The 22,229-nt window shown below is 42.9% G+C and overlaps 2 protein-coding genes and 1 long non-coding RNA gene across 6 annotated transcripts in view; 2 read left to right on the top strand and 1 right to left on the bottom strand.

The window, feature by feature from the left end:
• Positions 1–22,229, top strand: part of LOC130355506 (uncharacterized) — a 289,775-nt gene that overhangs the window by 89,839 nt on the left and 177,707 nt on the right. The gene's annotated exons all lie outside the window — the stretch shown is intronic.
• The window catches only part of POGLUT2 (protein O-glucosyltransferase 2), an 86,664-nt gene that overhangs the window by 9,647 nt on the left and 54,788 nt on the right, over positions 1–22,229 (bottom strand). The gene's annotated exons all lie outside the window — the stretch shown is intronic.
• BIVM (basic, immunoglobulin-like variable motif containing) overlaps positions 10,876–22,229 on the top strand; it is a 189,061-nt gene continuing 177,707 nt past the window's right edge. Inside the window, exon 1 of the mRNA XM_056555703.1 lies at positions 10,876–11,012. The gene's annotated coding sequence lies outside the window, so the exon portion shown is untranslated. The remainder of the gene's footprint in view (positions 11,013–22,229) is intronic.

The raw sequence follows: 22,229 nt of genomic DNA, 5'->3' as shown, positions 1-22,229 counted from the left end.
GTGTTATAGGTCCCTATGGGAGCTATATCACTGCAAAAAAAAAGTAAAAAAAAAAATTGAATAAAGATCATTTAACTCCTCCCCTATTAAAAGTTTGAATCACCCCCCTTTTCCAATAAAAAAAAACAAAAAACAGTGTAAATAAAAATAACATATATGGTATCAACGCATGCGGAAATGTCCGAATTATAAAAATATATCATTAATTAAACCGCTCGGTCAATGGCGTGCGCGCAAAAAAATTCCAAAGTCCAAAATAGTGCATTTTTTTCACTTTTTATATCATTTCAAAATGAATAAAAAGCGATCAATAAGTCCTATCAATGCAAAAATGGTACCGTTAAAAACTTCAGATCACGGCGCAAAAAATGAGCCCTCATACCGCCCCATACACGGAAAAATAAAAAAGTTATAGGGGGTCAGAAGATGACAATTTTAAACGTATTAATTTTCCTGCATGTAGTTATGATTTTTTCCAGAAGTCTGACAAAATCAAACCTATATAAGTAGGATATCATTTTAATCGTATGGATCTACAGAATAAAGATAAGGTGTCATTTTTACCGAAAAATGTACTACGTAGAGACGGAAGCCCCCAAAAGTTACAAAACAGCGTTTTTTTTCAATTTTGTCGCACAATGATTTTTTTTTCCGTTTCACCGTAGATTTTTGGGCAAAATGACTGACGTCATTACAAAGTAGAATTGGTCAGCCGACAGGGTGACGGACGTCTGGGACATGATCGGGCCTGGAGGCCACAGACAGGTTCACTTTTCTTGTTAACTGTTACCAGTTTTGAATGCAGTTCCCTCACCTAACGCTCCTTCTCTTCCCGGCTGGGGGTGGAGACAGCTAAGTCCTGTATTCCAGTACTGGGTAGTGAGCTAGGGCTATACACCTGAGATAGGATTTACGGGAGGGATACACGGCCACCTGAAAGGCACTTTTACAGAATTCGAGTGAGGGTACTTTAAGGGTATTGACCAGTGGGGGAGACATAGCTGGGAGTTTCGTTATGTGCTAGTCTCATAAGGGCCTTTACTTCACGAAGCTTGATCTCAGGGGGGAGGGGTTGACTCGCCTTGACACAATTGGGGTTTCAATGTATATTGTGTTACCTACTGCTATGTCAGACGAAAAAAGGAGGTCCTCTACCCTAGAGAGGGGCATCGTTTTTCCTCAGATGCCTTATGGGTTTCTTTTGTTTGGTTATCAATGGTTTATTGTTTTGGTTTTATTTACCTTAACTATGCAGGTGGGATTTCAACAGTCAGTCTCTTACTCAGCCCATGAACACCGAGCATCACAGTTGCAGCGACAGGTTCCTGCTTTTAGAAGTAGCGTCTCTTCCCAGATGAATGTAACTACTGTATTAGGGCTAACTGCCTTTTGCTTACACTTATGTACCATGTTAGCTGGTAAAACACAATTAGGAATGCACCATGACTAAAATTATATCTTGGAACGTCAAAGGCCTACGCTCTCCACATAAACGGAGGCTTTTTCTTAGATACCTAAAACGCCTCAATCCTGACATTGTATTAATGCAGGAGACTCATTTGGCGACTGCTGATTTCGTAAGGATGCACCAACAATGGGTGGGACATGTCTTTGGCTCACCCGCAAAAGATGGGAAAGCCGGAGTCATCACCCTCATAAACAAATCGTTCACGTTTAAACTCCTTTCCCATACAACGGACACAGAAGGTAGGGTCTCTCATATTATCTTGGAAGATAACGGGGACACATTTAGTATCTATAATGTATAGGCACCCAATGGAGAAAACAAAAGGTTCTTTATTGATCTTACTGACAGAATCCAGTCTGACAGGACACCGGGAAAGTTACTGGGTGGAGACCTAAATACAGTACTGGACCGATTAGTGGACAGAAAAAGCCCACCTACCCCTAATTCGACCATCCCCATTCGGTCTAGGGACTGTGTACTACCACTGTTCCTGGAGCAACTGGGAATGACAGATGCATGGAGACTGCACCATCCCGAAGATAGGGAATTCACCCACTTCTCCAATGCGCACAACTCTTGGTCCAGGCTGGATTATATGTTGGTGACCACGGAAATAAGTAATAGAGTAGAGGAAGTGCGCATCGGAGAATTGGCACTATCTGACCATGCCCCCATGATATTGCACCTATACCCCTCATGCCCAAAGGGCTCAGATATTTTGTGGAAGTTCCCCACATACTTGGTGAAAAATGACGCATTTGTGGAAGAACTGAGATCATGGTGGCTAGAATTTACGGCACAAAATGCTGATCACCGTACAAATCCGACATTGTTCTGGGAAACTGGCAAAGCTGTAATGCGGGGTAGGCTGATTGCACATATGGCCAATCTAAAACGTACCTCCCGGGTGAAATTCGCGGAGGCTAGTGCCCGATTGCAATCTGCATACGCCGTATTCCTTGGTTCCCCCACAGATGACCACAAGGAGAAATGGAAAGAGGCAAAGGCCCAATTTGAACTGTGGCTTGACAGGAGGGAGAGGATGAAGAGGGCTCATTTTGAGGTGGATCTATTCCGCCACGGGAACAAGGCAGGTCGCCTAATGGCTAGGCTAGCGAGAGGTAAACGCCCCCTCACACATATCACAGCCCTAAAAGATACCGCAGGAACGCTGAGCACAGATCCTCATGTCATAAACAAAATTCTGGCTGACTTCTACGCTGACCTATATTGTGTTGGCCCTGCGGATATGACGTTAGGGGACACATTTTTACGAGGGGTAGATCTTCCTCAGCTGACGGGTGAGCAGAGGGATATGCTTAATTCGCCTATAACGAAGGAGGAGGTCAGCTCTACCATTAGGAATCTACATAATTGTAAAGCCCCGAGGCCTGATGGGTACACAGGGGAATTCTACAAAGCGCTTCTACCACAGCTAACCCCAGTGCTAGTTGACGTGTATACGGTCTATATGACCACAGGATCTCTTTCCCCAGCTGCATCACTGGCATACATCAAACTATTACACAAACAAGGCAAAGATACCACAGATCCTGGCTCATATAGACCCATCTCACTGATCAACCAAGACGTTAAAATTCTATCTAAAATCCTGGCAGATAGACTATCAAGGTTCATGCCGGCCTTAGTGGGCACCCATCAAGTGGGATTTATTAGGAACAGGTCTGCTACCATGAATCTTAGAACTGTTCTAGCGGTCCTGGACCAGTTGCAGCTCTGTCCCCAGCCAGGAGAAAGGCCAGCCCTGTTAACACTTGATGCCGAAAAGGCGTTCGATAATGTAAGGTGGGACTGGCTGGGGATGGTGCTGGATCGGATAGGTCTGCAGGGCACATTCCGCACATACCTAACAGGATTGTATCGCAATCCGGTCGCTCAGATTTATACACACAGAATTTTATCTGCACCCATAGCTCTATCCAAGGGTACCAGACAGGGGTGCCCACTTTCCCCGCTACTTTTTAATCTAGCACTGGAACCTCTAGCCTGATCTCTATTGTCCACGCAAATATATTCCGGAATAAAAGTAGGCAGAGAAGAAGTTAAACTAACTATGTTTGCAGATGATGTGCTATTAATTATAGATTCCCCTGACCAATCATTACATCGATTGCTTACCCATCTACAACTGTTTGGAAGTTTTTCAGGCTATAAAATTAACCTACATAAATCAGAAATGCTAGCTCTAGGAACATCCGCACCAAGGTGGGCCAACCGCGTTGCAGGGTTAGGCATTAGACTGGCCTCCTCCTCGGTCACTTATTTAGGGATCAACATTGGTAAAACGCCTGCCACAATATATAATTTAAACTACCCGCCCTTGTTCGCTAGGATCCGTGCAGAGTTACTGCGCTGGAATAATATACCCCTCACATTTATGGGCAGGTGCCACTTGCTTAAAATGATTAGCTTTTCCAGACTCCTTTATCCAATGCAAACCCTTCCCCAACTACTGAGACATGCAGACATACAGAATCTCAACTCGGCCTTCACCAAGTTCATATGGGCTGGTAAAAGACCGAGAATAGCCTTGAAAAAACTAATGTTGGGTACACAAGAGGGAGGTCTGAATTTCCCTAATCTGAGGGGCTACAACCTGGCCTGCCTGTTTCAATTTGTAATTGACTGTATCCACGGCTCCTCGTTCCACGCCACCACTCAGTTGGAAAGGGAATTGGCGAACCCTTGGGATTTAACCACTATTCTGCATACCTCCTATGCTAAGCTACCACCATTGCTAAAACACTCAGTCCTACTACGGGACACAGTGGTGACGTGGAAGGAGGTTCGAAAACTATTTCACCTCCCTTTTTTAGTTTCCAAACATCTCCCCCTCACCAAGCACCCGGAAGGCCCACACATCTTGACTTCTCAAACCCTGTCGCTATGGGCATCCAAAGGTCTAACAACAGTACGACACATGATTAACAGGGCTGATAAGAGATGGCACACACCTCATGAGATGGTCCTGAAATACTCACTTCCGGCTACACATACTTACACACTCATACAACTACACTCTTTCCTGTCATCCCGGCTGCGAAATGTGTCTAGGGAAGCCATAGAACATGACTTTGACCGTCTGGTAGGTGACTGCCCTCGCAAGCTGACAATTTCTAATTTATATCCCCCTCTGAAAGGTGCTCTCATCAGATTAGATCCAGAGTCCATATTCTCTAACTGGCCGAAGTGGGTCCCAGGAGAAGATATTTCAGCATGTGTCCTGAAGGGATGGCAGGTGGTACGGCGGCACATCATAAATGAAAGATGGCGCGAGACTTACTTCAAATTTGCTCATAGAGCATTGTATGGTTTCAACATTCGTCCGTCGCCTGACTTCCCTGACAGGATCACAGAGTGCCCAAAGTGTTCCAGCCCCCTTACAGATATGTGGCATGGGGTATGGTCATGTTCACAGGTTATGGAATTTTGGCACATGGTTATACGCTTTGTTAAGGATCTTTGGGGCATTACCCTACCCTTCACACCGAGAACCCTACTGTTCCACCAAAATAGACCCCCGGAACGTGATGCCCAGAGGGAAGGGAAAACACCTCCATTGGTCCATATAACTTTACTTGTGGCACTGAGATGTCTTTTCTCTAACTGGCTACGGCCAGAAACACCAACCGAGGCCCTGCTTATCTCTCAGCTAAAATTGCTATGTGGGATAGACAGGTTAGACACTGAACGTCACAGGGACACGCATACTGGCAAGTTCTTTGATAAATGGAGGGTATTCATCCTTTCCCACTATACAATGTCAGAAATAGTAGATATAGTCACTCCATTTGGTTCCACTGAAGGGTACAGTATAGAATCGTTGAGTGGCACGCTAGGAGGCCTACGTTTACCCACCTAATGACAGAAATGAGATTATTATCATAAGTCATGGTGCATTCTGAATGCTTACGACTCAGGAAAGATTTGACCGCATTAGGAGATGTCGCAAGGGGCTAGTTGTCTCCCAAGGGAGAGGAGGATCGACAGTGATACTTCCTATACGCTGAAATGTCCTACCTGTAAAAAATTACACCTAACGTGTAGACTGCTTTGTTGTAGATTCTTTTATTTTATTTTGCTTTTCTGTATTTTGTATTTTCTTACAAAATTGAATAAAATATGTTTGAAAAAAAAAAAGTAGAATTGGTGGTGCAAAAAATAAGCCATCATATGGTTATGATTTTTTAAAGGCAAGGAGCAAAAAACGAAAATGCAAAAACGGAAAAACCCCCGGTCCTTAAGGGGTTAACGACCATGGACGTAAATGTACGTCCTGGTTTGGCGGGACTTCGCGCACCAGGACGTACATTTATGTCCTGTGTACGGCTGCGAGCATCGGAATGGTGCTCGCGTCATACACAGCAGGTTCCGGCTGCAAGCCATTAACCCCTCAGATGCCGTGATCAATACAGATCACGGCATCTGCGGCAGTGCGGTACTTTGAATGGATGATCGGATCTCCCGCAGCGCTGCCGCGGCGATCTGATCATCCAGCATGGCGGCCGGAGGTCACTCACCTGGCTCCGGCCATCTCCCGGGGTCTTCTGCTCTGGTCTTAGCAGACCAGAGCAGAAGATGACCGATAATACTGATCGGTGCTATGTCCTATGCATAGAACTGAACAGTATTAGCAATCACATTATTACTATAGATAGTCCCCTATGGGGACATAAAAAAAGTGTAAAAAAAAAAAAAGTAGCAAAATGTAAAAAAATAAAGTAAAAAAAAAAAAAAAAAAAAAATCCCCTTCCCCAATAAAATTAAAAATTGTTAGTTTTTCCCATTTCACCCCCAAAAAGCGTAATTTTTTTTTATATAAACATGTTTGGTATCGCCGCATGCGTAAGTGTCCGAACTATCAAAATATAATGTTAATGATCCCGTACGGTGATACTTAAAAAATAAAAAAAAGTCCAAAAATGCAGCTTTTTTGTCACATTTTATAAAAAAAAAATGTATAAAAAATTATCTAAAAGTTTTATATATGCAAATGGTGTATCAATAAAAAGTACAGATGACGGCACAAAAAATGAGCCCTCATACCGCCCTATATACGGAAAAATGAAAATTTTAGGTGGTCAAAATAGGCCAATTTTAGATTACTGATTTTGTACAAAAGGTTTTAGATTTTTTTTAAGCGGTACAAAAATATAGAAGTATCTAGCCATGGGTATCATTTTAATCATATTGACCCACAGAATAAAGAACACGTCATTTTTACCGTAAAGTGTACAGTGTAAAAACGAAACCCTCCAAAATGTGCAAAATTGTGGTTTTCATTAAAATTTCCTCCCTAAAATTTTTTTGGGGGGGGGGGTTCGCCGTACATTTTATGGTAAAATGAGAGGTTTCATTACAAAGTACAATTGGTCACGCAAAAAACGAGCTCTTATATGCGTCTGTAGATGGAAATATAAAAGAGTTTTAGAAGGCGAGGAGGAAAAAAAGAAAATGCAAAAATAAAATTGTCCTGGTCCTTAAGGTTAAAATGGACTTTGTCCTTAAGGGGTTAAAGAATTTATTTGCAAATTATGGTGGAAAATAAGTATTTGGTCAATAACAAAAGTTCATCTCAATACTTTGTTATATACCCTTTGTTCACAATGACAAAAACATTTTTTTAAGTCTTCACAAGGTTTTCACACACTGTTGCTGGTATTTTGGCCCATTCCTCCATGCAGATCTCCTCTAGAGCAGTGATGTTTTAGGGCTGTCACTGAGCAACACAGACTTTCAACTCCTTCCAAATATTTTGACACCGTTCTTTTGACACCACGGTGTGAGATCTTCTGTGGAGCTCCAGAGAGTGAGGGAGATTATCAGTGGTCTTGTATGTCTTCCATTTTCTAATAATTGTTCCCACAGTTGATTTCTTCACACCAAGCTGCTTGCCTATTGCAGATTCAGTCTTCCCAGCCTGGTGCAGGTCTACAATTTTGATTCTGGTGTCCTTTGACAGCTATTTGGTCTTGGTCATAGAGGAGTTTTGAGTGTGATTGTTTCAGGTTGTGGACAGGTGTCTTTGATAACAAGTTCAAACAGGTGCCATTTATACAGAGGAAACTTTTAAAGAAGAAGTTACAGGTCTTGCTTGTTTGTAGGTGACCAAATACTTATTTTACAGAGGAATTTACCAATGAATTCATTAGAAATCCTACAATGTGATTTTATGGATTTTTTTTTCTCATTATGTCTCTCATAGTTGAGGTATACCTATGATGAAAATTACAGGCCTCATCTTTTTAAGTGGGAGAACTTACACAATTTGTGGCTGACTAAATACTTTTTTTTCCCCACTGTATGGCATTTTCATCAGTTTTCCCCTCTGCAGACTTCATTTCTTATTTTAAGTGGTCCCTGTGCTAAATAGTGGAACATCACCTTTTTATCACATTATATTCACTAGTACTCATGCAAAATTTGTTAAGAATGTGGTGAACTTTTAAATGGAACATGTCGGCGATGTTATGTAGCCTAACAGTGGTGTGTCCCTTATGCTAATACATGGTGTAGATTTGGTGAATATACAGCAGCTAGATAGCAGTGCACCACCTGAGAAGAGTCACCACTGCTCTGCCTATGAGGACAGGTTTCTTTATATAATGGGGGGAAATATGTTGCCCTCAGATAGAAACATAGCTTGAAAAGATTCATCACAGCCTGCAAAAAAGATTTATCACTTCTGCTTCCCCACCCACCTACATATGGGTGGGTATCGAAGTATTCTCTCTATAATGAGAGATATGGGATATTAGATATTATCTATGTTGTTGCTTTATAGTGACAGTTCTGATCTATAGTTTTGCTCCCTAGTTGGATGGCTGTATCTTTATGTATCTACATGACTGTAGTGGCATCCCTGGATGATATGTTTTGAGGTATGGACATATAGTTCTATTATGAGATCTGTGTATATGTATGTGCATGTATATGTATGTGCATGTATGTGTATGCACATATATATATGTATTCTGTTTATCTTATAGATCATTAAAATCCTTACTCCCCTACTATCTTGTTTTGTGCAGGACACTCTATATATCTTTGAGAGCAGCTATAGAAAGAAAGAAACATACTTTGACTACTGTGACTATATTGAGACAATAATGAAGGTATTCAAAGGATATTTATGGGTTATCACTTCCTCTGTCCTTGGGTTTATAGATCTGTTTACCTTTCTATATTAACTTGTATTATATCACTATTATATCTTATTATATTCTATTTCATCCAAGGTGTCACTTGTGGTCCTAGATATCTGTATGTTTTATATGCTGCCCCATCTGTATGCTGTCTTGCTTCTGTGTTATATTTATGTCGATAGCCTACTACAGTATCTTGCCTCTATTGCACTTTATGTGGCCTGTTTGTTAGCTTTATCTATGTGCTGTGTTTGTTGCTTGCTTTTGCTGTTTGTGTTTTTTCTTTCTTTTAGGTCTGAGGATGCATCACTGCAATCTGCAGCTCCAAAACCTGAACAGGCCATTTGATTATCTCAGAGTCTAATAATGTTCTCTTATGTATTTGCTTTATGTGTTGCCTATATGTTCTATATGCTGCTCACATACAAGTTTTTGCTTTAAAGCAACCACAACCATCTTTTTACCCCTGATGAACCGCATGTCACTGTAAATTACCCAGTTACGGGGAAACGCGTCGGGTTAGGATGTACTGTAATATTGGGGATTGTCCCTATAAATATTGCACCTTGTGTATTGATGTGAATTACTGTTTTTATGGGGATTTATATATTTGTATTCTATAATATGTTATTTGTAATAAAGGAAGATATTTTTAGCTATTTGAGATTTTGATGTTAGTTTGAGCTAGCTATAATTTATCTATATATCAGTGATTTGTTGACACACTGTAACAAACCCCCTCCTCATGTAATCTCCTTACTACTGGGGTGACACACTGTAACAAACCACCTTCCCACGTAATCTCCTTACTACTGGGGTGACACACTGTAACAAACCTCCTCCTCATGTAATCTCCTTACTACTGGGGTGGTACACTGTAACAAACCCCCTCCTCATGTAATCTCCTTACTACTGTGGTGGCACACTGTAACAAACCTCCTCATCATGTAATCTCTTTACTACTGTGGTGACACACTGTAACAAACCTCCTCACTACTGGGGTGACACAATGTTACAAACCTACTCCTCATGTAATCTTATTACTACTGGGGTGACACACTGTAACAAACCTCCTCCTCATGTAATCTCCTTACTACTGTGGTGGCACACAGTAACAAACCTCCTCCTCATGTAATCTCCTTACTACTGGGGTGACACACTGTAACAATCCCCCTCCTCATGTAATCTCCTTACTACTGGGGTGACACACTGTAACAAATCTCCTTCCATGTAATTACCTTACTGGGGTGACATGTGACCTCTCCTCCAGCTCAGCCCCGCCTCCTCCACAGCATCACACAGGTCCTTCAACCACGATCTTTCCTCTCCTCCAAGCCCCGCCCCCAACATGTGATGGTGACATCATCACAGGTCCTACATCTCCAGCATCTAGCAATCCGGGCCAGGGGAGGAGTTGGAGGGAGGGTAATAATAATTCAGTGGTCAATCCTGCAGGATTAGTGTAACAGGGACGGAGTTCCTTCTCTGGAAAAAGCAGAGGAACGCCGTTCCTGTGCGTTCCTGCAGGACTCGAGCCCTGTTTATATGTCAATTATTTTAGACAATGTAATAGTAAAGTTTCATTTAAACTTTTAGAACCTAGAAGAGTGTAGTCTCTCATGGATGAATGGTGGGTGGGTGATGCATGCTCAGATAAGTAACTAGCAGACATCCCATAGATATAGAGTACAACATCCAGTGTCAAACATGGTGTAGATACAATGATGGGAATTTCTGATGTTCTGATAAATAGCTGGATACAGCAAACAGCACACGTGAGAACATCTTGGCACCCCACAAAATGTATAAAAACTAAAATAAATGTTACAAATGCCCTGCCCAGGATTAATACAATTAGGCATTCTGCCTGTTATTGGACTTGATTTCAAACACAACCAGCACTGCATTTGTGTTTCATGGCCTAGTGTTGTAAAAGTGAAGGTTAAGCCAATAAACTGAGGATGTTAAATATTAAATTCTTCCAAGGTAATGGGTTTTTACTACATATATCATAAAAAAAAACTAAAAGGAATATTAACACTATGCTGTTAAATAGTAAGAGAGGGCTTAGTCAGCAGAAATATTAGCGAATTCCTTAATCTCTTCCCTCAAACATTAATGGCGAAGCATCTAATTTACCCAACAATTCCTTCATAGCAATATTACATTTTAAAAGAGGAAGGCAAGACTGGTTTATTAGGGCCTGGGATTTGGGGAGGGATAACATTTGAGAGACTTGCTTTCAACATGAGAAGGTACTGTATAAGTGAGCGCTTTCCAGGGCACCATAGGATGCAGAAGCTTTGAGCTGTATTTTTGGACATATTAAAAGGAGGATATACACTATATGAAGACACGGCTTGGATTCCCTTGTACAGGTAAAGAAGATGCATGCATTAGAAAATAAGCAAATAAAAGATTATGTCCATTGTTCAAAAAATATAAAAACTAAGCCAAGAATGGGGCCAGTGACCTACAGGACAGAATAACTAGTATGGGCGGGTAAATTCTCTCACGCAATATTCAGAAAAAAAATATTACAAGGAATTTAAAATGGGTAAAACCATACTCGACTGACAAATCACGTGGCATTAGTAAAAGCAGAAGAGAAGAATGCTAAACTATAAAACTGACAGATCTACATCATTAAGACTGTAAGAATGTGTAGGTCTGCTTACAAACTATAGATAAAATCCTCCTTGGTACGTACAAGGACTTTACCACATATATTAAGTTATTTTTATAATACTGTAATCTACACTGCGGATTTCACGCTAAAGGGCGACTTCTCAAGTATTAAAGGGGTACTCCGGTGGAAAACTATTAATTTTTTTAAAAAATCAACTGGCACCTGAAAGTTATACTGATATGTAAATTACTTCTGTATAAAAATCTTAATCCTTCCAGTACTTATCAGCTGCTGTATGCTGCAGAGAACATTCTTTTCCTTTTGAATTTCTTTTTTGTCTGACCACAGTGCTCTCTGCTGACATATCTGTCCATGTCAGGAACTGTCCAGAGCTGGAGCAAATCCCCATAGCAAACCTCTCCTGCTCTGGATAGTTCCTTAAACGAACAGATGTGTCAGCAGAGAGCACTGTGGTCAGACAGAAAAATAAATAAAAAGAACTTCATGTGGAGCATACAGTAGCTGATAAGTACTGGAAGGATTAAGATTTTTATATAGAAGTAATTTACAAATCTGTTTTACTTTCTGGCACTAGAAGAAAAATGTTTTCCACTGGAGTACTCCTTTAATGCGATATATATAAACTACAGTGGGGATCAAAAGTTTGGGCACCCCAGGTAAAATTGTGTATTAATGTGCATAAAGCAGCCAAGGAAAGATGGAAAAAATCTCCAAAAGGCATCAAATTACAGATTAGACATTCTTATAATATGTCAACAAAAGTTAGATATTATTTCCATCATATACACTTTCAAAATAACAGAAAACAAAAAAATGGTGTCAGCAAAAGTTTGGGCACCCTGCAGAGTTAATATCTTGTACTGCCCCCTTTGGCAAGTATCACAGCTTGTAAACGCTTTTTGTAACCAGCCAAGAGTCTTTCAATTCTTGTTTGAGGTATCTTTGCAGATTCTTCCTTACAAAAGTCTTCCAGTTCTTTGAGATTTCTGGGCTGTCTGTCACGCACTGCTCTTTTAAGGTCTATCCATAGATTTTCAATCTAGGTCAGGAGATTGTGAAGGCCATGGCAAAACCTTCAGTTTATGCCTCTTGATGTAATCCCCCGTGGATTTTGAGGTGTGTTTAGGATCATTATCCATTTGTAGAAGCCATCCTCTCTTTAACTTTTTCACAGATGGCATCAAGTTAGCATCCAAAATTTGCTGAAATTTTATTGAATCCATTTTCCCTTCTACTCGTGAGATGTTCCCTGTGCCACTGGCTGCAATACAACCCCAAAGCATGATTGATCCATCCCCATGCTTAACAGTTGGACAGAGGTGCTTTTCATTAAATTATGTTCCCCTTCTTCTCCAAACGTAACTTTTCTCATTCCAGCCAAAAAGTTCAATTTTAACCTCATCGGTCCACAGAACTTGTTTCCAAAATGCATCAGGCTTGTCTATATGTTAATTTGCAAAGTTCAAATCCTGATTTTTGTGGTGAGGACATAGAAGAGGGTTTCTTCTGATGAATCTTCCATGAAGACCATTATTTGTACAAGTATCTTTATAGTGGAACAGTATACCACAACTCCGGTGTCTGCCAGATCTTTCTGGAGGGATTGTGCAGTCAAACGTGGGTTTTGAATTGTTTTTCTCACAATCCTGAGAGCTGTTCTGTCTCATATTTTTCTTGGTCTTCCAGATCTTGCTTTAACTTCCACTGTTCCTGATGACTGCCATTTCTTAATTACATTCCGAACAGAGGATATTGACATCTGAAAATGTTTTGCTATCTTCTTATAGCCTTCTCCAGCTTTGTGAGCGTCAACTATTTTTAGTTTCAGATTTCTAGACAACTGCTTAGAAAAACCCATGGTGCTGACTGTTGGGGCAAGGTCAGATGAGTCTGGGCATTTAAAACCTTTGAGATTGACATCACCTGGTCTTCCCAGATGATGATTGAGAAAAATCCATGACACTGGCAGTGCACAGCTTTGCAAAGAGGGCAGTGCATGCTATAAATTCTGCAGGGTGCCCAAACTTGCAGATGCCATTTTTTTGTTTTCTGTTATTTTGAAAGTGTAAATGATGGAAATAAAATATAACTTTTGTTGACATATAAGAATGTCTAATCTGTAATTTGATGCCTTTTGGAGATTTTTCCATCTTTCCTTGGCTTCTTTATGCACATTAATACAAATTTTTACCTGGGGTGCCCAAACTTTGATCCCCACTGTAGGTGTCTGAGATTAATCTATTACACAATGTCAAAACTAACAGCCTGTTCTAAATATGTATATTCTAATAAATCTAGATAGACAAGATTATTGTTATGGTCACGGCAGGTGGTGGATCCTCTGGGCCTGAGTGGATAATGACGTAAGCCGTGGCAGGGAGCGGAGTCTAAGGTCGCTACCCCTGGCATGACTCGTCCACACAGGTAGCTGGGAGGTGGCGTGGCACAGAAGGAGACTGGCAAGACGTGGCAAGATGGCAGTAGGTCAGGGCAGGAACACAGGTGGAGGGTAGGAAGGTAGCAAGGAACAGGTACACAGTAACAGAGACACAGAACTTTCACTATGGCAACAGACAACCAAAGATCCGTCAGGGAACCAAGGGAGGAGCTGATATTTAAGGACCAGGGTGCAGGTGTAGACACTTGACTAAATGAGCACGAGGAGGCGGGGGCACGTGCACCGGGGCTGCGAGGACAAGGAGTTGAGCGACGGCCGGGGATTCGCATGCGGGTGCATCCCGCGATGCGAATCCCAGCCCTGCCGGCAGCAGGGATGTGATAGAGTGCTCACGGCCAGCATGTCTGGCTGGAGCATGGATGTTACAATTATGGTGAGATACTGTAGAGTTTATGGCGTCATAAGGATTATAATAAAGTAATGGTCTGCTGTGAAATATCTATATCATCTACACAGAAGACCCAGCATATAACAGGTATCTTATCTAGACTACTGTGTACAGATAACCCATAAGTGGTTTTCTTTAAGTAATCTTAATCTGTGAAATTAATCTATATTTCCAAGATAGCTAATGACCAAAGTTCAAGGAGTCTTGATAGAAATTGAGATAAACCAAAATAAAACTACTGTCGAGCATACAGTTGCTTCATAAACAACCATATCAATGGAGCTTGATTCTGAATCAGATAAAGCGGCAGCACAACGCATAACAACGGGTAAGGGTCAACACTGCTGCGTCAGAGATAACAAATATTCCTAAGAAGTAACAGAATAAATGACCCTTTTTAACTATGTTACTGACATAGATACTGAAGAACTTAAGAGGTTTCCTCATAAAAGAGGGGGCAACTCATTTTCTTTTATCAATGACAGACTTACCACTATACCCTTTTGTGGTGTATCTACTAAACAGGCTATGAATCTAGCTGGTGGTGGTCAACAGACCACTAAGTTCCCTGTCTATTGCAATGCCCTTATGATAAAGTGGTTATTGTATTTAAGTATTGTAATACAATTAGACTACTATGTAGAGATTTTTCCATTGTTCAGTGTCAAAATAATCATAGAAAAACAGTTAAAGGGATAAATACTTTAAAGAGGACCTGTGACCAACTCCCTAAACATATGGTAGCATTATGATTGAATAGCTTAGGGTGCCTTGATCACACACCTTACAGTTTCTTGATACACCCTCCTGTTATGTGGGTGGTTAACTTAATTTTAATAATGGCAGCAAATATTAGGTAATGGGTGGGATTATACAGTCAGGGGGTATATATTAGGCGCGCACACACACACACACACACACACACACACACACACACACACACACACACACACACACCCTTGACTGTATAACCCACCCATGACCTGATATTCACTTCCAATATTAAAAGTTCATGCCCATCTGACTGATTCCCTGAATTGTCAGACAAACTATAAACCCACATATCTTGGGCACAGGAGAGCATATCAAGAAACTGTAAAAACGTGTGTGTGTGATCAGGGTTCCATAACCTAAAATCTAAATATTTTTTCGGTTGGTCACAGGTTCTCTTTAACTCCTTAAAGGTGCTGTCCCAGGGACAAGATTTATCACCAACTCACAGGACAGATGATAAATGTAGGATCATTGAGGGTACCAACTGCCAGGATCCCCATTAAACGTGGCTTCTAAGTAACAAGTTTGGAAGCTGTGGTGATCATGTGTACGCATTTTTGCTCTATTTACTGTCTATGGATCTGACAGGATAGTTGCATATGGTGATCTATCGTCATCAGTCCCGTAGACAGTGAAAGGAGTTGTGTGTGTGCATGCATGACCACTCCTTAATTAAAGAAAGAGAAGGGCTTTTTTTTTTTTACAAAAACTTTTTTTTATATATATCAACTGGCTCCGGAAAGTTAAACAGATTTGTAAATTAGCCAATTGAACGAGGTAGAAAAAAGTCGCACTCACCAACCTGGAGCAGTGTTCAAAGTCTGTTCTTTATTCACACCGGCAGTGGAACAATAAAAGACGGTCACAATAGTAATAGTTATTAGCTTTTGAAATGTTCTGTCTAACTGCTCATTGATGATGTCACGTTCCGGGAGCTGTGCATGATGGGAAAATATCCCCATAGGAACTGCACAGCTCCCGGGACGTGAGTCATAGAGCAGTTAGACAGAAAACAACAACTCAACTTCAGAAGCTAATAACTATTGGAAGGATTAAGATTTTTTAATCAAAGTAATTTACTAGTCTGTTTAACTTTCCGGAGCCAGTTGATATATAAAAAAAAGTTTTGGCCTGGAATACCCCTTTAATACTCAAATACCATGGGGGAGATTTATCATCGTTGCTTTGGTAAGCGAGTTCTGTAGGCATTTTTTTCTTGCTTTTGCTCATGTATGACATTTATCATACTATCACAGGGGGTTGATAAATTTGGCTTACATAAGCAAAAACCAATAAATCACTTTTGAATACCATTTTTCTCTATTGGCTCCATTGGGGGACACAGACCTTGGATATATGCTGTTGTAGCTAGGAGAATTGACACTAAGGAAACCAAAAAGTCGGCTCCTCCCAGCAGGATATACCCACCTACAGAGCCTGAGGTAATCAGTCTTAGCTTAGTGTCTGCAGGAGATGGACACTGGTGGGTTCTGCTTCTGCCTCTTATTCAGAGGACCACACAGACATGACTGACATGGTGGACTCATTGGTTTCGGCCATAAGAAACACCTTTCACCTAGAGGACCCAGGAACTTCGGACGCTGTCCCAGAAGTTTCCTTTCATCGTGCCCGTCCGTTCAAGATGTTCAGCTCCCATGCTGAATTTGAAGCCTTGCTGGAGTCTGCCTGGAGGCATCCTGACAAAAGGTTTCAAGAAACAAAGAAGGTTCAAGCGCGTTATCCCTCCGCTAAGGACCTCATTGCCCGGTGGACCTCACCTCCTACGGTGGACCCACCAGTCTCCCGCCTATTTAAGGCTACCCTGCCTTTACCCGATGCTGCTTCTTTTAACTCCTTAACGACGCAGGACGTATATTTACGTCCTCCGCCGGCTCCCGCGATATGTCGCTGGGTCACGCGGTGTCCCCGCGTCATATCGGGTCGGTCCCGCTGGCTATCAACGGCCGGGACCTGCGGCTAATACAGGACATCACCGATCGCGGTGATGCCCTGTATTAACCCTTCAGACGCGGCGATCAAAGCTGACCGCCGCGTCTGAAGTGTAAGTGAAAGTATCCCGGCTGCTCAGTCGGGCTGTTCGGGACCGCCGCGGTGAAATTGCGGCGTCCCGAACAGTCTACAGGACACCGGGAGGGCTCTTTCCTGCCTCCTCGGTGTCCAATCGACGAATGACTGCTCCGTGCCTGAGATCCAGGCAGGAGCAGTCAAGCGCCGATAACACTGATCACAGGCGTGTTAATACACGCCAGTGATCAGCATGAGAGATCAGTGTGTGCAGTGTTATAGGTCCCTATGGGACCTATAACACTGCAAAAAAAAAGTAAAAAAAAAAAGTGTTAATAAAGGTCATTTAACCCCTTCCCTAATAAAAGTTTGAATCACCCCTTTTCCCATAAAAAAAATAAAACAGCGTGCGTAAATGTCCGAACTATAAAAATATATTTATTAATTAAACCGCACGGTCAATGGCGTACGCGCAAAAAATTCCAAAGTCCAAAAAAGCTTATTTTTGGTCACTTTTTATACCATTAAAAAATGAATAAAAAGTGATCAAAAAGTCTGATCAAAACAAAATTCTTACCGATAAAAACTTCAGATCACGGCGCAAAAAATGAGTCCTCATACCGCCCTGTACGTGGAAAAATAAAAAAGTTATAGGGGTCAGAAGATGACATTTTGAAACGTATACATTTTCCTGCATGTAGTTATGATTTTTTCCAGAAGTACAACAAAATCAAACCTATATAAGTAGGGTATCATTTTAACCATATGGACCTACAGAATAATGATAAGGTGTCATTTTTACCGAAATATGCACTGCGTAGAAACGGAAGCCCCCAAAATTTTAAAAATTTAATTTTTTCTTCGATTTTGTGGCACAATGATTTTTTTTTCCGTTTCACCGTGAAATTTTGGGTAAAGTAACCAATGTCACTGCAAAGTAGAATTGGTGATGCAAAAAATAAGCCATAATATGGATTTTTAGGTGGAAAATTGAAAGGGTTATGATTTTTAAAAGGTATGGAGGAAAAAACGAAAGTGCAAAAACTGAAAAACCATGAGTCCTCAAGGGGTTAAGGACCCAGCGGACAAAAGGGTGGAGACCTTGGCAAAATTTGCCTTTGAAGCTGCGGGTTCATCTCTTCTCCCTGCTTTTGCCTCTGCCTGGGTTTTCAAGGCCCTTACGATCTGGGTTTCCCGACTCCGTCAGGGCGTTTCTTCTGGGGCTTCCTCGGAAGAACTGGCTAACTTGCTTCTCCTGCTTTCTAAAACTGGAGATTTTCTATGTTCTGCTTCCATGCAGTCGGCCCGCTGTGCCGCCTTTGCCACGGGTAACCTAGTGGCTCTCCGTAGATCCGCGTGGCTGGAAGCCTGGGATGCGGACGCAGCTTCCAATTACTGGCTCTCGGCTTTTTGGTAAGCGCCTAGATGAGATCATCTCAGAAGCTACGGGAGGGAAGAGTTCATTACTACCTCAAAATAAGGCCCGCAGTACTACTTCCCGTCGCAAATCTACCTCCTTTCGGACCTTCGGGGTCACACAGGGGGCCAGGCAGGCGCCTTCTCGGGACAAGAAGGCTCCCTCCTTCCAGACCCATCCTGGAAATCGGATAACCGTTCGGGATGCTTTGCAGCCAAGGCGGCCAGCCGCAAACCCACCTCTGCCTGAAGGGACGCCCCCACCTGCAGATTTTTCTCGGGTGGGAGGTAGTCTGTTGCTCTTCCGGGACGTCTGGACCATGCATGTACAGGACTCCTGGGTCAGAGATGTGGTATCCAACAGTTACCGGATCGAGTTTGCCTCTCTTCCAAAGGATTGTTTTTTCCTTTCTCAAGCCCCACGGGCTCCCTCTCTGGCAAAGGCCTTTCGGGGTGCGCTTCAGTCCCTCCTCATTCAGGGTGTCATTGTCCCGGTTCCTACCAAGAAACGTTTTCAAGGTTTTTATTCCAACCTCTTTGTAGTTCCCAAGAAAGGGGGTTCCGTACGCCCCATCTTGGATCTAAAGCACCTCAACCGGCATCTCCTCCTGCGCCACTTCCGCATGGAGTCTCTCCGTTCGGTCGTGGCGACCATGGATCAGGGGGAGTTTCTTTCCTCAGTGGACATCAGGGACGCCTACCTCCATGTTCCGATTTTTCCGGGACACCAGCGGTTGCTCCGCTTTGCTGTCCCGGAGTGACATTTCCAGTTTGTGGCTCTCCCCTTCAGCCTGGCCACAGCTCCGAGGGTATTCACCAAGGTCCTTGCGCCGGTGATCGGCCTGCTACGGACGAGGGGGGTCTCAGTGATTCCTTACTTGGACGACCTTCTGATCAAGGCTCCGTCCAGAGACCAGAATCTAGAGAGTCTCACCTTCACTCTTCAGGCCCTGTCTCGCTTTGGTTGGTTGGTCAATCACGACTAATCAAACCTATCCCCCACTCAGTCCTTGGTTTTTCTGGGGCTTCAGTTCGACACCCAGTCCGCCCGGGTTCGCCTCCCGCCGGACAAGCGGCTGACCCTTCTGTCGGGGGTTCGTATACTCAGAAACCCCTCCCCAGTGTCCATTCGCTTTTGCATGGAAGTCCTGGGTCGGATGGTGGCGGCCATGGAGGCCGTTCCCTTCGCTCAGTTTCATTTTCGTCCCCTTCAACTGGCGATTCTATCCCGGTGGGACAGGTCTTCCTTGTCCCTCGATCGCAATGTTGTACTTCCTCGGACAACTCGCCGCTCCCTTCTGTGGTGGCTCTGCTCCCCCCTACTTCTTCAGGGGCGCTCCTTCCTGTCCCTCCATTGGCTGGTTGTCATGACGAATGCCAGCCTTTCGGGTTGGGGGGGGTGTTTTCCGAGACCGGACAGTCCAGGGCCTTTGGTCTCCCAGAGAGACACTCTTCCCGATCAACATCTTGGAACTGAGGGCAATCTATCTTTGCCTGTTACATTGGGAGTTCCTTCTTCAGGGCTGCCCGGTTCGTGTCCAGTCGGACAACTCCACTGCGGTGGCGTACATCAATCGCCAGGGCGGCACTCGCAGCTTGGTGGCGATGGCCAAAGTTTCCAAGATTCTTCTCTGGGCGGAACTCAGGGTCCCAGCCATCTCGGCAATGCACATCCCAGGCATAAACAATTGGGAAGCAGACTTCCTAAGCCGGTCCTCTCCCGACCCCGGCGAGTGGTCCCTTCATCCGGAGGTGTTTGCACAGATCTGCGACCTCTGGGGAACTCCAGATGTGGACCTCTTTGCATCCCGCCACAACCAGAAGGCTCCCCTCTTTGTGTCGAAGTCCCGGGACCCCCGTGCTCTGGCCGGGGATGCACTGGTGATTCCCTGGTCGGACTTCGCCCTACCTTATCTGTTCCCTCCTCTTCCTCTCCTTCCCAGGGTCCTGAGGCAGCTCAAAGCGGAGGGCATTCCTGCCATTCTCGTGGCTCCAGATTGGCCTCGGAGGGCGTGATACGCAGACGTCGTCGGGCTCCTGGACGATGTTCCGCTGCGCCTTCCGCTTCATCCGGACCTTCTCTCTCGGGCTCACCTGTGCCACCCCAATTTACAGTCGCTGCATTTGACGGCATGGCGGTTGAGACCGCGGTACTAAGGGCCCGTGGCTTCTCAACACAGGTGATTCGCACCATGCTCAAGGCGCCGGATCATGCACGGCAGGTCACAGCCAGGGACCAGCCGGTAATGGCGGACATCCGCGATCCCGCCATTAACCCCTCAGATGCCGTGATCAATACAGATCACTGCATCTGCAGCATCGCAGTCACTAAAATGAATGATCGGATCAAACGCAGCGCTGCCGCGGCGATCCGATCATCCAGACGGAGGTCCCCTCATCTGCCTCCGCTGCCTTCCCGGAGTCTTCTGCTCTGATCTGCCTTCCCGCAGACCGGAGCAGAAGATGACCGATAAGACTGATCAGTGCTATGTCCTATACATAGCACTGAACAGTATTAGCAATCGAATGATTGCTATAAATAGTCCCCTATTAGTAAAAGTAAAAAAATTAAGTAAAAACAATGTGAAAAACCCCCTCCCCCAATAAAACAAATTGTCCCATTTTCCCTATTTCACCCCCCAAAAAATGTTTAAAAAAATATTTTATATACATATTTGGTATCGCTGTGTGCATAAATATGTGAACTATTAAAATAAAATGTTAATGATACCGTACGGGGAACGGCGTGCACGTAAAAAAAAAAAAAGTCCAAAATAGCTGTTTTTTTATAACATTTTATTCAATAAAAAATTTATTAAAAATGGATTAAAAGTTTTATATAAGCAAATATGGTATCAATAAATAGTACAGATCACGGCGCAAGAAATGAGCCCTCATACCGCCGCTTATACGGAAAAATGAAAAAGTTATAGGTCTTCAAAATAGGGGGGATTTTAAACATACTAATTTGGTTAAAAAAGTTTGCGATTTTTTTAAGCGCAACAGTAATAGAAAAGTATGTTACCATGGGTATCATTTTAATCGTATTGACCCAAAGAATAATTAACACATGTCATTGTTACCGTAAATTGTACGGCGTGAAAACAAAACCTTCCAAAATGAGCAAAATTGCGGTTTCCTTTTTAATTTTCCCACACAAATAGTATTTTTTGGGTTGCGCCATACATTTTATGGTAACGTGAGTGAGGGCATTACAACGGACAACTGGTCGCGCAAAAACAAGCCCTCATACTAGTCTGTGGATGAAAATATAAAAGAGTTATGATTTTTTTGAAGGCGAGGAGGAAAAAACGAAAACGTAAAAATAAAATTGTAGAGTCCTTAAAGGAGTACTCCGGCGCGCACTTTTTTCCTTTTATCCCGTCCGGGCTGCAAAATAAAAGAAAACACACAGCCCGGGGACCGAAGTGCGCGCCGGAGTACTCCTTTAAGGGGTTAATGTGGCATCATTCTTTCTATTTAAGAAGACTAACTTTTAATTATTATTATTATTTTTTTCTTATGCCTATATGACAGTACATTACTGCCTTTAAAAAAGCAGAGTCATCTGTTAGGGCATACCTAGAAAGCACTGTCCCAATCACCCAGTTGGATCCATTGATAGCACTGCTGGAACAGATAGCCGAGGATAAAGAGAGCCTGTGTATAATGGGATAAATCACCAGCTGTCCACCACCTGGTGATAAGATAGGCACCACTTGTGAACCCAATGTGATCACTATTAAGTACATGTATGGTGGGATGCACAAAAATGTATATGACAATTACAATTTTCAATTTACCACTATAAGATATGTGTTTGCTGTCTGTGAATAAAAACATTGTTTACCTCTAGAGACAATCAATCTGCTCTGATCATGTTT

The sequence above is a fragment of the Hyla sarda genome, chromosome 2 (assembly GCF_029499605.1).
Source record: "Hyla sarda isolate aHylSar1 chromosome 2, aHylSar1.hap1, whole genome shotgun sequence".
NCBI lineage: Eukaryota > Metazoa > Chordata > Amphibia > Anura > Hylidae > Hyla > Hyla sarda.
Note: the sequence above shows the minus strand (reverse complement) of the source record. Positions and strands in the feature narration are given on the sequence as shown.